Genomic DNA, 15,986 nt, shown 5'->3' with positions numbered 1-15,986 from the left:
TGCTGTTTATAAACGGCAGATTAGAATAAGGCTACATTAACACGACCGATCCGTTTTTGCGGTCTGCAAAAAATAGTCCGTTTTTTTTCACGGGTGCATCCGTGTGGCATCCGTTTCCGTTCCGTAGACGGTCCGTATGTCATCTGTTTGTCATCCGTGTGCCTTCCGTTTTTTTTGTGTACTGCAAAAAAAACTGAAGGAGGATAAATGCATAAATTTACCCATGATCCATAGCTTCATCCTATATGAGGCGGTCACATGTTCACTCCAGTGCCATTTTCTACTGCTTTTCACAGCCTAGAGCGCTCTGGTGATTTTCTTGTGCTTGTGCACTTCATATCAGTCTTTTCTGTCATTATAATGGCAGAAAGACACATAATGTCCCACTCTCCTGCATTTTGTAATTTTGCACCCTTTGGTGCCTTTCATGTTGCACTAAGGGGTGCTTAGCTTTGTATTTAGCCAAAAAAATGGAAAAAAAATGACGTAGGGTTCCCCCTATTTTTGTAACCAGCTAGGGTAAAGCAGACGGCTGTAGCCTGCAGACCACAGCTGGCAACCTCACCTTGGCTGGTAATCCAAAACTGAGGGCACCCCACGCTGTTATTTTAAATTAAATAAATAATTAAAAAAAAAAAAAAACACACGTAGGGGTCCCCCCAAAATTGGATCACCAGCCAAGGTAAAGCAGACAGCTGGGGTCTGATATTCTCAGACTAGGGAGGTCCATGGTTATTGGACTCTCCCCAGCCTAAAAATAGCAGGCCGCAGCCGCCCCAGAAGTGGCGCATCCATTAGATGTGCCAATCCTGGTGCTTCGCCCCAGCTCATCCCGCGCCCTGGTGCGGTGGAAAACGGGGTAATATATGGGGTTAATACCAGATGTGTAATGTCACCTGGCATCAAGCCCTGGGGTTGGTGAGGTCAGGTGTCTATCAGATACCCGACATCACCAACCCAGTCAGTAATAAAAAAAAATAGATGACAAACACATTTTTATTTGAAAAAACTTTCCCCAATACATTCCCTCTTTAACCAATTTATTAGAAAGAAAAACAAATCCAGGTCTGGTGTAATCCAAGGGGTTGCCATGACGATCCACACTGTCCCAGGCAATGAAGAGCAGGATGTTCCCCATTGGCTGGGAAAGCAGTGCAGTGACCTGAGCTAACATCAATGGGTCAGCCCAGGTCACTGCAGGGGATGACAAGTGCTGCTGTCAGCGAGGTACAATACCTGCGCTGATCTCCTGCACTGCTGACAGCACCTGTCACTGAGTTCAATGACCGCCGCCTTCACAGCCAAGTATCGCGAGCGGCCCGTGACGTCACCGCTAGTCAGTCTCGGGTCGAAAGCGAGAGAAGGTGATTTGACAAGCGGCGGCCATGGAGGACAGTGACAGCGCTGAGGTCGGGACTTCATCACCGCAGGTAAGCCGAGCGGGACCATGTGTGCAGAGTGCAGGTGGGCGGAGCCATGTGTGCTGGCGGCGGAGTGTGAAGTGGGTGGCACTGAGGACGTCAGTGTCGTGGACTGCTTGGCTGGGGACAGGTGAGTGTGAGTGTGTGTGTGTGTGTGTGTGTGTATATATGTATGTGTGTGTGTGTGTGTACATGCCGCGTGCAGGAGGGGGCGGAGCGAGCTGAGCGGGGAAGTGTGGGCTTCCTGCACGTAACTAGGATAAACATCGGGTTACTAACCAAAGCGCTTTGCTTGGATACCCGATGTTTATCTTGGTTACCAGCTTGTGGCAGGCTGCCAGCGATGGCTCCTGCACACTGTAGCTGTAAAAAGCCCTGCTTTTTGCTGCTAGAACCGTTCTCGAACGTATCTAGAACTATCGAGCTTTAGCAAAAAGCTCGAGTTCTAGTTCGATCTAGAACAGCCCCCAAAATCACTCGAGCCGCGAACTGGAGAACCTCGAACCGCGAACCGCGCTCAACTTTAATTAGTACCCCCTGTTTTTACCTGCACATATTAATCAATATCTTAATAGTAATGTATGTCACCAACAGTGATAATGAGGTATATTATAAGCTTTATTCAATCCCTATCATCTTGATTATTTTATATTACAGGCAATATATTGAAGTGGTCCTATTACAATGTATCTATCTGACCCTCCACCACCTTATGTATTTGACTGATTAATTGAAGCAAAACCACAGTGTTTATGTAACAATGGTCCCTCATCAAGAACTACAATAGTTCACATAGTCTTATATCCGTCATATGTAACCACACTGTAGTCAGCATATTGCATATTTACATATCGTGCCACAATATATGCACTGATAGCCTCTCCTATTATATCTGGAAAGTACTTAGTTCTTCAAAAAACATAGGTCCACTACAGACCCTTTAGCACCTATATGACTGGATTATTGTTCTCATTATTCTATAAAGGTTGTGTAGCTTATTTGTTCATTTCGGCCGTCCGGATGCACGGATTCCATCCAAAATATCCACCTTGCTTCTCTTTGGAAAAGGAGTTTGTTCCAATCACCTTTCCTTTCTGGATCAGATATGATTCCAATGGTTTTACAACGGAAATCCTCAAAGCTCCCTACATGATCTAAGTTAATGTATTCTGCAATTGGCGTATCTCGCTTATTGCGGATATCGCCTAGGTGCTTAAATCAGGCAGCTATAATGGGGTTTGTTGGTTATATCTACCTGAGATATCAGATATTGGTATACAATTCAGGATACATCTACATAGACCAGATGAACCACGGGTCCGAGTAGAAGGATGACTGCCTTATTATAAAGAAGTACAGGATAATATAAGAAACTAATTGGATACAATCCAAGAATACATACACTTCTTCTATTGGTCAAGCAGCAAAAAAAGAGCTTATTCTGAGATATATATTATATGTATTTCATTATTTTATATTAAGCTAAGTCAACATGAATCACAAACGTTTTATGATCAGAAAGTCCCATGCCTGAGTAGAGGGCTGCCTCACATTCCCTGACCCTCGGCTGGCACTGTCAGTGTTAAAAGGCTGGTGGGGTGCGGGGCATGTCCCACACTTTAAGCCAGAGAGCTTCAGGTCACCGAAGATCATACCATGGGAACACAGGCATGACCTCCGGTGAACTGAGTGACGTCACTGCTGCCAGCTGAGTCCTCCTTGTCAGTGTTTCCCAGAGCCTGGAGAGATTGCAAATGTTTTTGGTCTCTCCAGGCTCGGATGTGGCAGAGCCAGGACCATCGTGGGACATCAGGTGCATTAAGGCAGAGCTTCAAGGGTCTTTTGGGGTTAATAAAGGGGGGAAAGAGGGTGCTATATATTTCAAATAAAGGATTTCTCTCTGTGTTTGTGTTTATTTCTTTTCACTTAAAGGATTAGTGATGGAGGTCTCATAGACCCCTAACCATCATTAATTCTGGGCTTGATGACAGTTGTACGCGGTCATTTAACCCCTTATTACCCAGATTTCCACCGCACCTGGGCAACTGGGAAATGCCAGGTAAAGTGCTGGGATTGTCACATCTAATAGATGTGACAATTCAGGTGTGGCTGTAGGCTGGTATTCTTAGCCTGGGGAGGGTCCCAATAACCATGGCTCTCCCCAGGCTGAGAATACCAGCCCCCAGCTGTTGGATTTTATCATGGCTGGGGGGGGCCGCATGCCATTTTTTAAAATTATTTATTTAAATAATTAAGAAAAAAGCTACATGCAGTTCCCTTTATTTTGATACACAGTTAAGATAGGCGCATGGTTGGGGGCTACAGCCTGTAGGCTTTATCTGTGCTGGGTATCATAATATGGGGGACCTATAGCAATTGTTTTATATATTTATTTTATACCACGATACTGACCCACAGACAGTTGCATTGCTTTCCCCACCCACTGGCCGTCCTGGCGCCTGTCATTGGTAGCAATTAAACGCTGTCACACAGGCTGGGGGTGTGTCTGACTGCAACCAATCAGAGATGCCAGGACGGCCGGTGGGTGGGGAAAGCATTGCATATGGATGAGCAATGATAAGCGGCCCAGGAAGTAAAGGAGAGGCTGCGGGAGTAGAGTACAGCCACGACGCAGCCTTCGTAAGTATGAAGCGCTTGCTTTGTTCTTATTTTCTTTATTTTTTCTTTATTTTTTAATAATTTCCTGAGTGCCAGATGTGGATCAATATCTGGAATCCGACACTCGGGCACAACAAGCGGATCCAGTCTTTTACAGTCCGGGTCTGCTCATCACTAACAATGAGATTTTTCAAACTCATACTCCTCCTATAAATCATTGTAGGGTTCTGGGTAGTACTTTGGATAGTATAAGATCACTACCCAAAACGTACCAATGTTTCTTGATTAATCCCTCTACTTTTCTATAGGAATTGCTGAAAGTGGGGACCAAACCCAATTTAAATTTTGACGTTTCAATCTTTCCATCACTACTACACTAAAGCGGGCTTTACATGCTGCGACATCGCTACTGATGTCGAGCGCAAGAACACCCGCCCCCGTCGTATGTGCGATATGTTGTGATCACTGCCGTAGCGAACATTATTGCTACGGCAGCGTCACACGGACTTACCTGCCCTTTCTAAGGGGGCGGGTCATGCGGCATCACAGCGACGTCACACGGCAGGCGTCCAATAGAAGCGGAGGGGCGGAGATGAGCGGGATGTAACATCCCGCCCACCTCCTTCCTTCCACATTGCCGGTGGACGGAGGTAAGGAGATGTTCCTCGCTCCTGCGGTGTCACACACAGCGATGTGTGGTGCCGCAGGAAAGATGAAGAACATTGTTAAGAAGAAAATGATTTTATGTTTCAGGACAACCTCTCCGCGGCAAACGATTTTGGACGCTTTTGCGATCGTTTAAGGTCGCACATAAGTGTCACACACTGCGATATCGTTAATGACGCCGGATGTGCGTCACAAACAACGTGACCCCGACGATAATTCAATAACGATATCATAGCGTATAAAGCCTGCTTTAGTCCTTTGTTATTCGTTTCTGTTTTTCCCTTCAATTTTACCCAGACAATCCTCCTGGACGATCTGTTTAGTTCTATTGATGGAATCTTCGATTTCATTTTCTAGGAGAGCTTTTTTCCATAAATCTCCATTTTAAAAGATAGGACTCTTGTATAAAGTCTAAGTTAGGTCTATAACGGGGTATTCTTCTATACTGAAAGGTTGATCAGGGATCACAGCTGTAGGGGGCAGGAAACATTGTTTTTTTATGTCATCATTAATATAGTCTACTATCAGGCCACCATATTATACGAAGGGCTGCTGATAAGTCTTTGGCTTTACCCAGAAAGAAACAAGACAGGATGATGAAACTTTACATTTATTTCACATACTCTCCACTGATGACAACACACTTCTTACATCGGTATTCCAAGTTCTGGAAGCCTAGAAAAAAGAAGGATTTCAGTTGTGCCTGAAACCAAGTATCCGTAGCAGCCATGGCATCAGAAATAGTGTGAAATTTGGTACCCTTGAGGTGTTCTTCAGGTTTGGAAACATATGATAGTCGGAGGGAGCTAGATCTGGTGAACAATGTGGGTGGTCAACCCGCTGGAAGCCCAGCTCTGCCAGTTTTGCCGTGGTCGCTTGTGCTGTGTGAGCGGAGTTGTTGTCTTGCAGGAACAAGATTCCTTTGGATAGCTTGCCTCACCTTTTGGCCTTCAGAGCTGCCTTCAATTGGTCCAAAAGCTCAATGTAATACCTTCCATTGATGGTGAAGGCCTTTAGAAGGTAGTTCACTAGCAGCACGTCCTCCTTATCCCAGAACACAGACGCTATCACCATAGTGGCTGATTTTTGCACCCTGAACTTCTTTGGAGGAGAACCACTGTGCCTCCACTGTTTTGACTGCTCCTTGTTTTCAGGTTCAAAACAAATAAATCCAGGTCTCATCCGTAGTGACCAGTCGCTCCAGGAAGTTCTTATCAGTCCAAAAACGCTGACAAATGGCCGGGAAGTTGTCACTCGCTGCTTCTCTGATCTGTTGTCAAACATTTGGGGACCCACTTTACAGATCGCTTCTTCATGTCCAAATGTTCTTGGATAATAAACACAAACACATTCACGGGAAATCCCCATGATGTCTGCTATTGCTTTAGCTGAAATTCATTGATTCTCCAGTATGAGGTTTTGCACAGCATTGACAATCTCCGGAACAACAACCACTCTCGGGCGTCCAGGACGTTCCTCATCATTGGGGCTGAAGTGGCCCATTTTAAATTTGGCAACCCAGTTCTTAACTGTGGAATATGAAGGGCATTGATCCCCCAATGTCTGCGACATATCACCATAAATATCCTTCCCGGACTTTCCTTGCAGAAACAAGAATTTTATCCCTCCTCTGCTCTCAGTTGCTGTGAATATCACATTAGACTCTGCCATTTTGTTTTCTCGCGTGCGTAGAACACTGTTGCCATAAGCAGCAAACACAAAGTTTTGAAAAGATATATTACACACATAAGGCTTCCGTGTGATGTAACATTCGTTATCATAGAAACAAAAAAAGATCACAAAGCCAAAGACTTCTCAGCAGCTCCTTGTACATACATGGGTCTGTAGTGTTTTAGTAAATCTAGATAGACAAGGATATTCAGACCAACTGATGCCAATTCAAAGCACCATCTAATGCTTGTTCCATTTATTCCCATATGGAAACAGAGGAAAACCCTCTAAAGAGCGGCCGCCATTTTAATTTTCATTTCAGAAATCAATAATACACATGAAATAAGCACCTTTGTAATAAATCTGATCATAGAAATCCTCGTCTTTCTCCGCCAGGACTGAATATTCATTTTTAAATTTCTCTATTTTCAGGTAAAATTTGTGAATATAATGTAACATTACTGAGATAGGACATGACAGTTTGTGCTGATAATATTCTATGTAAAGGAGAGTAAGGAAGAGGGAAGAGTTGAATGCAGAACTCCTCCTCCACGTTCCCCTTCCTCCTCCTCCACCTTCCTACGCCTCCACCCTCCCCCTCTTCCTCCTCCACCTTCCTCCTCCTGCCTCCTCCACTTTCCACCTCCTCCTCCTTACCCCTCCTCCACCTTCCTCCTCCTCCTTCCTCCTCCACCCTCCGCCTCTTCCTCCTCCTCCTCCACCTTCCCCCTCCTCTCCCTCCACCTTCCCCCTCCTCCACCTTCCTCCTCCTCCTCCTTTCCCCTCCTCCACCTTCCTCCTCCTCCACCTTCCCTCCCCTCCTCCTCCACCTTCCTCCTTCTCTCCCTCCACCTTTCTTCTCCTCCCCCGCCTTTCTAGATAGATTATTATCAGTAATAAATGTCACCTACTATTATTTTATGTGTATTATCGATTTATCAAATAAAACTTAAAATGATGATTATCCATGGAGCCGGCCGTGCATTCTACCTATAGATACACAGTATTTGCTCAGTTCCATGTTCCTGGTTTCTACAGACTGAGCGACCACTCAGTTGATCATGTGCCTTGTGTAGTAGGAAATCCAGGTCCCGTCCTCCCCCTCCAGACAACTTCTAAGTGTTCTCCATGTATTTTTCTCAGGTGGTCCTGGCATCAGTCCCTGGCCGTAACATCCAAATGGCCGTCAAAATGATCACCAAAAAAAGGGACAATGAAGATACCATCATGAGAGAGCGGCGGATGCTCCTGGCGGCCAGAGACTGCCCGTTCTTATGCCACCTCTATGCCGCACAGCAGTCTCTGGACACGGCCTATTTCATCACGGAGTATCTGCCCGGTGGCAGCCTGGAGGATCTGATCAGAATGTGCGGCTGCCTGGACATCGGCAATGTTAGGTGAGAAAATGGCAAAAAAAAAAACTAAATGTGAGGTCGGGGTGTAGCTAAGCAGGACATATATTTAGGGTGCTGGATACAGGAGGTGGGGTGCCATGTTATTTGGGGATTGTTTCAGAAGGATTTGATGACATTGATACTACACTCTGTTCTCTCCATCAGATTCTACACAGCAGAGATGGTATGTGGCCTCCAGTTCCTCCACGGACAAAACATTGTCCACCGGTAAGCAGAACTTTCCTTTTTCTCTGACCCCTTTAAATGTTAGCAGAGTGCAATATTTCTTTCCTGCAGCTCTGTCTGGCTATTCTACCTGATCTTCCAATCTCTTATATCACTGAGCAGATTTCTTATTCTGTTTTCTTATTTCATTGCAGAGACATCAAGCCGGAAAACATCATGTTGGATGCAGACGGCCACATCCGTATCATCGATCTGGGCTTCGCCCAAGATGGCGTCACCGCCTCCGATACCATCTCTGGAGTGACGGGAACATTCGCCTACATGGCCCCTGAGGTGCATCGTGGAATACGATATGGCGCAGCAGTGGACTGGTGGAGCCTGGGGATTGTGGTGTCCAGGATGGCAGCAGGACGCTCCCCATTTTACAACGGCCCCGTCAAGCAAATGGCTTTCAAAGCCATGACCACCGAAAAGCCAAAGTTTCCATCCTGGCTTGATGCTGACGTAAAACATCTCATCAAGAAACTGCTGCGCAAAGACCCTCAGACGAGGCTGGGTGTGTGCGGCAACATCAGAGCCCATCCATTCTTTAACACCATCGGCTGGGAGGAACTGGAGGAAAGGAGAGCACGGCCGCCATTTATACCATTCAGGCCAGTTCTGGAGAACCATCATCTGCAGTGGCCGGAGCAGACAGTCCTTCACCCTGAGGCCGGATTTACGTACATGTCACCAAGCTGGGCCCGGTAAGGACCTCCTCTTCTGGGAACAGCTCCCATCAGGTGTTGTTCTAACATTACGGTAATCATCATCCTACTTGTGTTTTTTTCTTTTTCTGCCAATAACTATGTTGTTTCTGTTTTTCTTAGGTGGATGAAAAGATCTGGACTGTGAAAGAATCCATGACCATCTGGTGAGTGACCATTGTACACACAGGACACCTATTATAATAGAATATTGTATGTGATGTTACATAGTGGAATGGTTTATTATAAATACCAATCCTCTAAGGCTGCGCACACATTAGCGGTATTCTGCCGGAATGCCGGATCAGGCACAAATACGATACAGTTCAATGGAATCGCAACAAGCTAAGGTCACATGCAGCTGCATGTGACAGCATGTGACCTTATCTGACATTTGTGCCGGATCCAGCATTGTGGCAGAATACCGCTGATGTGAAAGCACCCTAAGATAACACAAGATCTGGTAGATAGATTTTGTCTTCTTCTTATGTCTTGCAGGATGAGCCCGTGCCAACTGCCCAGAACTTCGTGCTTCCTCACCCATGCCTCATGTCTCTGCTGCTGTGTGTCACCTCGACTGCCCATCAACACCATCTCTCTCCATACCATCTTCATGCCGGACCATTGCCATCGTTCTGCTGCCCCAGACCCTTGACTTGGCCTCCTCTGACCCTGGGCTGGCATCGGACATCACTCCAGCCTGAAGATCTTCTTCTCCCAGGAACGGCCTGTGCTAAGTGTCCATCTCTTGAGTTCAGGAATAATAGTCGCATCCTGTAGTCCTGGGGCAGCCAAACAGCAGACTCTACCAGAGCGGCCATTATCCCTAAACTCACCATAGCACAGGCCTGGTAAGTACTGCACTCATCACACATCACATCACACACTACATGATAAGTATAGGCACACACATAGCACCCAATACTTTCCGCATTTAGATACAGTACATAGATCGGCTTTGATCCTGGGATTTACTCTGATCGCCATATTTGGGGTCGGGAAGGAATTTTTCCCTCTGATATGAGGACAATTGGCCCATTCCTCATAGGGGGTTTTCGCCTTCCTCTGGATCTACACAGCCTTAAATAGGTTTTATACAGTAAACTAGTAGAGTAAATAAAAGTTACAAAACAATGTAAAAAAATATTTTTTAGTTTAAAAGAAAAATATGTTCCTACAAATAAACAATAATTAGCCAAAGTAAATAAAAATTATTTTTTTTTTCCATTTCACTTATATTATACAGGTTAGGTACATTAGACAGATTAGATACAATACACAGGTTAGGTAGATTACACAGGTTAGGTACAATACACAGGTTAGGTACCAACCCTTGATCCTTGGATTTATTCTGATCGCCATATTTGGGGTCGGGAAGGAATTTTCCCCCCTGATATGAGGATAATTGGCCCATTCCTCACAGGGGGTTTTCGCCTTCCTTTGGATCAATGTGACCAATAAATAGGTTTAATCTGATAAATAATTTTCACACACATATCTATATCTACATAATAATAATAATAATAATAATAATAATAATAATAATATAAAATAAACCCCCCCATAAATAAAATCTTCTTTTTGCCCCTCTACATCTTTGTCCTTGTCTTTATTTAATTTGCCGTCCATGTGTCATTATTTTTCTGCCCCCTATGTCTTACGGCCGCAGTCACCAGGGTCAGCAGTCTTACAGCCGCAGTCACCAGGGTCAGCAGTCTTACGGCCACAGTCACCAGGGTCTGCAGTCTTACGGCCGCAGTCACCAGGGTCTGCAGTCTTACGGCCGCAGTCACCAGGGTCTCCAGTCTTATGGCCGCAGTCACCAGGGTCTCCAGTCTTACGGCCGCAGTCACCGGGGTCTCCAGTCTTACGGCCGCAGTCACCGGGGTCTCCAGTCTTATGGCCGCAGTCACCGGGGTCTCCAGTCTTATGGCCGCAGTCACCGGGGTCTCCAGTCTTATGGCCGCAGTCACCGGGGTCTCCAGTCTTATGGCCACAGTCACCAGGGTCTCCATACCTCACAGCCCGAACTGATCATGTTTTCAGGGTTTCGTTAGTTTTGCACAGGGTTAGAGAACCTGCGGCAACTTCTGATGATTCCATAATAATCCATCACCTACAATACTGAGGAAATGCTGGAAACCTGATCTGTTGGGGCCATGAGGACTGGAGTTTGGGTTCACTTACATTTGCATATCACTCTTATGAGAGCTAAGTTTTATCAGATTGCACTTGCTCTAATGTGATACTATAGGGTGGTTCCAACTAGAGGTCCTTTTTGCTCGTGTTGATTTGGCATGAAAAAATTGCACCATTTTGTGATATGCAGCGAATATCGGACAACACACTTCCATACAAGTGTTTGGGTGCGTGCAAAACATCGGACTATACTCAGATGACATCAGTACAGTCCAATATACGCCGAGACAGAAAATGGAGAAGAAATTAATGTCTCCCTCTTCTCCTCACCTACGCGCCATTCTCATATGTGAGAGGATCAGATCTCAGTGATGGACGCTCGGCTCACTCTCGCAGCAGAGTTTGTCTCAGCCATTTACTAGAGATACGGGATTTATTGTCACTTTAGGTTTTGGTAATTTTCATCATCATTATTATTAGATTATGTATATTTCTCAGCAATTGAAAATATTGTTTCTGTGGAATTCCACATTTTAGCACAATTTTGTTGTTTCTTTCCCACTTCTGTGCTGAATCATTTTCTCACACTCCCTGTATTTCATTCTTTATATCCGATCAGTCACAGCTCATGTCACTAGCATCATGAAAGTCCAATATATCGAATAGACCTGGCTCACTAGATATATTAGGGTGCTCTGGAGAAAAAACAAACTGTAATCCAAAATAAATCTCCGGCACTCCAATGGAAGAAAGAAAACAAAGTCTGGGTATCTTTGATGTTTTTTATTGTGAAAAAGTCTGTCTCTGTCTCAACGTTTCGGTCACACTTCGACCTTCATCGAGAGTATTTATCAGACTATAAAGAAGAAACATAAATACAAAAGAAAAATGTCACATAAAACAAAACAGGATATTTATCAGGAGACAACTGCTCCGGTTAATGCAAAAACCTTTAGAATAAAAGATATGACATATAATTCAGTTTCAGGGTAAAAATATTTGTATAGAGGCATTAGTATATATACACCCAGAAGGGAACCATGACAATCATCCAAAAGACCATCTTTTACAAACATGAAATTTATCATACGTATATATGAAGAGATGGACAGTTACACATACCTATGAGATAAAGGAATCAATGTATGAATAGCACCAAAAAGGAGCGATGTAGGTCACCACTTAAATGGGGAGAGAACGGTTGGTACGTGTGAGTACTAGGTGAAAAAAACAAGATGTCCATTAAAGAGACCATGCAGTAAATATAACACGTAATAGACTATCAAGTGCGTGTGAATACCTGTGACCATATAGTGGGATATCAGAGTCAGCCAGTCAGTATTGCAAAGGGATCATATAGTAGTATTTTGCCAGGGTAGGAGGCCACAAGTCAAGGCTGAATATAAGTTAAAAAGAACAAAAGAGAGTGAGAAATGAAATGCAGTGGAGGAGGGGGAGAGGGGGGGGGGGGGGTTTGTGGGTTTTAAGCAAGGAAGGTAAAAGGAGGTAGAATGGTACCTGCCAAATAGAGGTGAAAAGGTTCAGTGGCTACTGCATAAATAAGGCGCCTATCTCCTCCAGGAGGGGACAGCCTAATGAAGAAAATTGGAGTAAAATGTCAATACGTGGAAAGGTCTATATAGGGAAATTATGGGACTATGCTCACTACCTGTCAAGAACCGTAGAGAGGTATACAGATGCTATATGTATCAGGATACCGGTAGGATCAGTCTGGGGTTGGCATGAATTACCGAGTTGGTAATGCCAGTCTCCTGTACTTGCTGTGAACTTATAACGCCAGATAGCGAGGGTTAATGCTCTATGGGTGAAAGAGAAGAATCCCAATGGTAAATAATGCTAAAAAACATGCAATGTATGATACGGTGAAACCTACATGAAATATGGGTAACAATACTCACTGTCTGTAAAAAGCAGTGGAGAGAACAACTGATCATATAGGAGTCCTTGCTAGAGATAGTGTTAGGGTGGCAGGAATTATCCTGATTGGCAGTAACAGTATCCTGTGCTGATTGTGGACTTATGACACAAGATAACGATGGTTAATATTATGATATACAAAAAATTCTCAGCTATAAGCAATGTTGGGAGACATGTAGTGAGACAACAGCATAATAATACCTCAGAGAAGAGTGACTTGTGTGAGGACATGCCCTATGCGGTAGGCTATTCCCAAAGGGTTACTGAAAAAAACAACAACAGCAATGTCTGGGAGCATAGATCAAAGATCATTGATCAAAAAAAGGAAACAGAAATGTATAAATAGTACCTTGCAAATGAATCGGTCAAATGACCCATAGGAAGCATAGGGGACCTATAGTTATGAAGACATAGACCAAAGGTTAAAAAGATAGGGGAATCCTTTTGAGGGAGCATAATGTGTGGGGTGGTACAGACCTGCGTCCGGTAGGAGTTGTGGCTGGCTGCTACACTGACCTGAGAAGTAACGCTGCCTTAAATGCAGAACCTAATGATAGGATTAGTTGCAGGTGAAGCAGACTTCCTGGTTGCGGTGTGGAACGCAAATGGCGCCTAGGTGGAACGCATGGCGGCGCACGCGCAGACCGGGTTAAGTCCGCGCATGCGCACACCCATTGCTATGTCTTCATAGGGACGACGGTGGTGAGTCTTGGTACTGCGGCGCTATACCGCATAATTGCTATTTAGAGACTGTGTATCGCTGCAGTATATGGTGAAAAGTGACATACAGACCTATGTGATGTGAGGGGGTGAGTGCCATTCAAGTGACCGCTGGGGAAGAAAGGTGAGCCAGTGATGTGCAGGTATCACGTGGTGAAGGGAGCCTAAAAAGAAAAAGAACAAGTTAGTAGGCATTAGACAGGGAAGGGAAATACGTGAAATAAACAGGGGTACTAAAAATAAGCAAGTCAACAAGTACCAGTGCCATGGACCTGAAACATTAAAACATAAAACACTGTCATATGGTGATATATTACACTACATGGCTATGAACATATAGAAATGTTAGACACATAAAAACATGAAAAACATAAAAGGTTCTATGAAAAGGAATCAAAAGGACCACAAAAGAATCCTGAATGTGCTGAGTATATCAAAGGTGAACCTCATATTCTCGATTTAAACCTCGGGGTTCTAGAGTACCCAATGTAAAAATCCAAAAAGCTTCTCTTTCTTTGAGTCTGCGGACTCTATCACCACCCCTGCGCATTTGTGGGATGTGCTCAATGACCTGAAATCTGAGTTGGGCTACTGTATGATGAAATGTGTCGAAGTGATGGGGGATGGGTAGTAAAAGCTGCTTACATCTGATCGTCGATTTGTGTTTACTAATGCGGTCTCGGATATGCTGGGTGGTTTCCCCAACATACCCGAGACCGCAAGGACACTTGATCAGGTATACCACAAAGGAAGACTCACAGGTGTGGTACCCTCTGATAAAGAAATTTCTGCCAGTATGAGGATGTGTGAATCTATCGCCCTTTGTAAGATTATTACATTGAAGACAGTGTAAACATGGAAAATTACCTGTTTTGGGAGGTCCCAAGTAGGTCTGTCGTGGTGAGATAGATGACCCTATGTCAGCTCTGATCAGGCTGTCTCTCAAATTCCTGGCCCGTTTGTGACAAAAAATTGGGAGCGTACTGAACTCCTTTATGGAAGGGTATGCCTTCTGTAACAAGGGCCAATGTTTCGAAATGATGTCCTTGAAAAGTGGTGCAAAAGGGTGCTACGTTTGGACACAATGGATCCGTGGGGTACTGGCATTATTATCACGGGCACGAGTTGATCGGTTAAAGGCCACAGAGGATGGGTAGCCTCGTGAGAGGAATTTCTCGCCCATCTCACGAAACCGAGATAGTTGTGTCTGGGGATCGGAAACGATCCTTTCTACTCTCTTGTGTTGAGAAATGGGTAATGATTTTTTGATATGCGGAGGGTGACAACTTGAATATAGCAAAAGGCTGTTTTTGTCGGTAGGTTTAACGTATAGGTCTGTTGTAATAGTCCCCTCAGGGGATAAAATGACAAGAGTGTCCAGAAAGTTGATTTGGAAGGGGTCGCTGTGCACCGTGAATGTAATTCCCGGACGGGCGGAAGAGATATCATCATGAAAGGTGTCTAGGGATAGGGGATCCCCTTGCCAAATTACAAAAATGTCATCAATATATCTCCTCCACCCGATGGCATGTTGTTTCCAAAGTGAATGGTTATACACAAATGTGTCCTCGAAATGCGCCATGTAGATATTCGCGTATGGGGGCGCTACGTTGGAACCCATTGCTGTACCACGTTGCTGTACATAAAACTGATCCTCAAAGAGGAAAAAGTTATTACCCAATACTAGTTGCAGGAGATCAATACAAAAGGAGTGTTGTAAAGGGGACAATGTCCCATAAAGTTCCAAAAACCAGTCGACGGCTTGGATGCCATCACTGTGTAGTATGCTCGTGTAGAGACTGTCTACGTCAAAGGTTACAAGAAGGCAGTTGGGGGGCAAGGAGGTGAGGGACCTGATGTGAGATAGAAAGTCAGATGTGTCTTTCAAATATGACGGAATCGCAGGAATTAGGGGTGTGAGAATTTTATCTAGGGAAATGGCCAATGGTGAAAGTATAGACTCTGTGGAGGCTACAATGGGTCGTCCGGGGGGTTGCTGTAAATTTTTGTGGATCTTAGGTAGAACATAGAAGACAGGTGTTACGGGGTTGGATTTGATGAGATACTCGGCTAGCTTCTTATCTATCGTGCCCTGTGACAAGTGGTAGTCCACAATATCCCTAATACGTTCACGTATTTGGGCGGTGGGATCCCTAGAAACGGGTAGGTAAGTTGAGCTATCGCGCAATTGTCTGTATATCTCAGAGAGGTAATAAGTTTTATCAAGAATGACAATGGAACCCCCTTTGTCGGCTGGCTTAATTACAATAGTTTTGTTATCTCTAAGTCCCTTGATGGCGGTATCTTCCTCAGGAGTATTATTATGTCTGATCTTATAATGACCCTTGTCTATATCCTTCAATACGCTATTCATATCATTGGAGACCAGAGAAATATATGTCTCGACAGGATGATATGACCTGGGGGGATGAAAGGTACTGGTGAGGCTAAGTTTGAGATTACGAAGACTAAATGTGACAGAATCC

At 44.6% G+C, this 15,986-nt stretch overlaps 1 long non-coding RNA gene across 1 annotated transcript; it reads left to right on the top strand.

Annotated features, from left to right (window-relative positions):
* Nucleotides 1-8,620: 8,620 nt before the first annotated feature.
* On the top strand, nt 8,621-9,286 carry LOC142256542 (uncharacterized). The gene is made up of 3 exons (XR_012727537.1): nt 8,621-8,703; nt 8,827-8,870; nt 9,202-9,286. It is a non-coding gene; the product is annotated as an uncharacterized LOC142256542 (long non-coding RNA).
* Nucleotides 9,287-15,986: the final 6,700 nt, after the last annotated feature.

Source organism: Anomaloglossus baeobatrachus, chromosome 11 (genome assembly GCF_048569485.1).
Source record: "Anomaloglossus baeobatrachus isolate aAnoBae1 chromosome 11, aAnoBae1.hap1, whole genome shotgun sequence".
NCBI lineage: Eukaryota > Metazoa > Chordata > Amphibia > Anura > Aromobatidae > Anomaloglossus > Anomaloglossus baeobatrachus.
The sequence above is the reverse complement of the archived record's forward strand: the minus strand, read 5'-3'. Positions and strand labels throughout refer to the sequence as shown.